The sequence below is a fragment of the Ursus maritimus genome, unplaced genomic scaffold (assembly GCF_017311325.1).
Source record: "Ursus maritimus isolate PB19 unplaced genomic scaffold, ASM1731132v1 scaffold_5, whole genome shotgun sequence".
In the NCBI taxonomy this organism is placed as follows: Eukaryota; Metazoa; Chordata; class Mammalia; order Carnivora; family Ursidae; genus Ursus; species Ursus maritimus.
The window spans coordinates 8,650,779-8,653,944 of NW_024426663.1; positions in this window are offsets into that span (position 1 = coordinate 8,650,779).

Genomic DNA, 3,166 nt, shown 5'->3' on the forward strand with positions numbered 1-3,166 from the left:
TATTAACACACGTTAAACCAAGCACATTATCTCCTCCTCAAGTCTAATCCTCTTCCCAAGTACTTATTGGCACCACTTGACAACCAGTTGCTCAAGTTAGAAAACTGGGAGCCTTCTTCAGTTTTCCCTGATCCTTCACCCCTTCAAGCCCATTTCATTATTACCTCCTAAATACATCTTGATTCCATCGAGTTGACTCTCCATCTCCACCTTCAACTCCTAATCCCATGTACCATCATCACTTAATGATACTAACGCCTATAATCCCCCAGCTGAGTTCCCCGGTTCTGCTTCTCCTTCTGCTTCTCCTCCTTCCTTGTGTTTTAAAAACACAAATTTTATATTATGATCCATAACCCCTCTCCCCACACCACCATATTCGGCCCTCTTTCACTTCTTTAAACACACCGTGCTCCATCCTACTACAGGGACTTTGCAATGCTGTTCCTTTGCAAAGGAATGTTCCCCCAGTCCTCCTACCCCACGTACCGGCTTAAATCTACCTACAGGTCAAATTTTAGTATGCTTGTCAGTTCTTCTGTGAGCTAAACCCCACACTATGCTAGGTTCCCTACTGTATACCCTTGTTGTTACCTCCCTTCTTAGTATTTATCACAGTTGCAATTTTACATTTAATTGCATGTGATTTTTGAAATTAATATAGGTCTTCTCCAATAGATTGGAAGCATAATGATGACAGAGGCTATTTAATTTTTGCTCTCTGTTAATTGTTCAGCTTTCGTATAGTCCCTATCACATGTCAGGTTTTCAATAAAGACTGTTATGAATGAATGAATAAACGAATGAATGAAAAAAATCATTCAAAATCCCATTACCCCAAAATAGGCAGTTATATTTTTGTGTATTCATTTCCAATAATTTTAATGCAAACATATTTTGATATTTTTATAATTTGGATAGATACTGTATCTACAATTTTAATTTTAATACTTATATCAAACCCCAAGAGTTTTCTGAAATTATAAGTTATTCTTCAAAAACCACTTTTGGGGCTCCTGGGTGACTCAGTCGGTTAAGCATCTGCCTTCAGCTCAGGTCATGATCCCAGGGTCCTGGGATCGCGCTCCATGGCGGGCTCCCTGCTCAGTGGGGAGCCTGCTTCTCCCTCTCCCTCTGCCTGCTGCTCTGCCTGCTTGTGCTCTCTCTATCTCTCAAATAAATAAATAAAATATTTTTAAAATTTTTAAAAAGACTCCACTTTTAATGGTTGTATAACATTCCAACTTATGAGTCTAGTTTAATGTATTTAAACACTCTCCTATCATTAGATACTTGGGATCTTTCCAATAGTTTTACTGTTATAAATAAAGCAACAGTAACCATTTTTGTGTATTTTATGTATCTAAATTTATGGCTACTTACATGAGACAAACCCTTAAAATGGGATAAATTCCAAGGTTAAGATGTATAAATTTTTTTAAGACTTGAGGATACCTGGGGCACCTGAGTGGCTCAGTGGGTTATGCATCCAACTCTTTTTATTAAAGGTTTTATTTATTTTTTTTTGAGAGAGAGCACAAGCGGGTGGGGGGGGGGCGGGGAGAGGGAGAAGCAGATCCCCTGCTGAGCAGGAAGCCCAACATGGAGCCCAATCCCAGGATTCTGGGATCATGACCCAAGCGGATGGTAGCCACTAAACTGACTAAGCCACCCAGGCGCCCCAAGCCTCCAACTCTTGATTTCGGCTCAGGTCATGATTTCAGGGTCATGAGATCAAGCCCCACATTGGACTCCAAGCTCAGCACTGAGTCTGTTTGTCCCTCTCCCTCTTCTCCTCCCTCCACTCCCTCTCTCTCTCTCTCTCAAATAAATAAAACCTTAAAAAAACCCAAAGACTTGGGAATGCCTGAATACTAAGAATACAAGAGCAGTAAATGATATTGTAGCATTTATATGTATCTCTGTTGAAATAAATTACTCAGATTAAGACTGCAAATCAGGGTGAGACCAGTTTCCTGCAAGCATTTACTCAACTTTTAAAACTCTACTTTGTGCATAGGTTACTCCAGAGCAAGAATGAGGAAATATTTTGCAGGATGGACTTATTTTTCAGCATTTTGCCCTAGTGTCTTGAAGAGAACTCTTTTGAGAATATGCTTTCCCCACCTGGGGTTTGGGTTTTGATTTTCATGCTTAGTCTTTGTTTCTGCTTACAAATCTGATTTCACTATTGGTATAGTTCAGTAGGATTCTTCACAGTATGTCCTAAGAATAGTCATTTACAAAATGAACATAAACACAGCCTCAAGACTCTGCTAGTCGATATGCTTAAAAGTTATTTCTTTGGATACGTTAATCAAGGTCCAGTGCCCTGGGACAGGGCAAGTGATCAATTAAAGCATCAGGGGCTAGGGTTTAAGGAAGGTGAAATCATCTGCCATGCTGGACACTCCCTCCCTGCTCTCAGCAATTACAGGATTTCCCTCTGGGAGGTTTCCACACAAGAGTCTCAATTAGAAGAGTCTATTAACAAAAACAAAGCCTTCTAGACAAGTGTTTTTTGCAAGAATATTCCATTCAAAACAACCACAGCAATATTTTCAACAAATATGCTTATAATATTTCTGATATTCGATATACACGTCAGAATCATCCATTTTTCATTCTGAGAAGACTCAATTCTCAGGCTACTATGTTAGCACACGTCAAGCTAGTAAAAGAAATCTGTGCACGGCATGACCTACTTTTGATGTACTGATTTTTTTTTCTCAAAAAGAATTAAAAACGGTCATTAAAAATTCAGGCAGAACTGCATTAACACAATGGATGTAAAAGCTATTTCAACACAGTGGAATGCGTTGTATTTTTCATGAGATTCTACAACCGATAATTTTTAGGTATATTTTGCTGTTAGATACATTATATAAATCCTCTCAGTTCTTAGGATATAGTTTAATTCAGAGTCATATCCTCAGTTCCCTGTTCTGGTACATAATTCTTCTTGTAAAGGGAAGAACCACCTTTATTTTTACTAAGGTAGGTTAATTTTGATACCACGAATATTCATATTTATACCATACTCTTCTCATGTTTTTCATTTAGACATGCCCAGAGATACTCCTGCCTCTATAGTAGAATTTTCTTTTTATTACCTAATTCTTCTGTTTTGGTTGTTACGAAATGCATTCTAAGTTTTTAAAACATC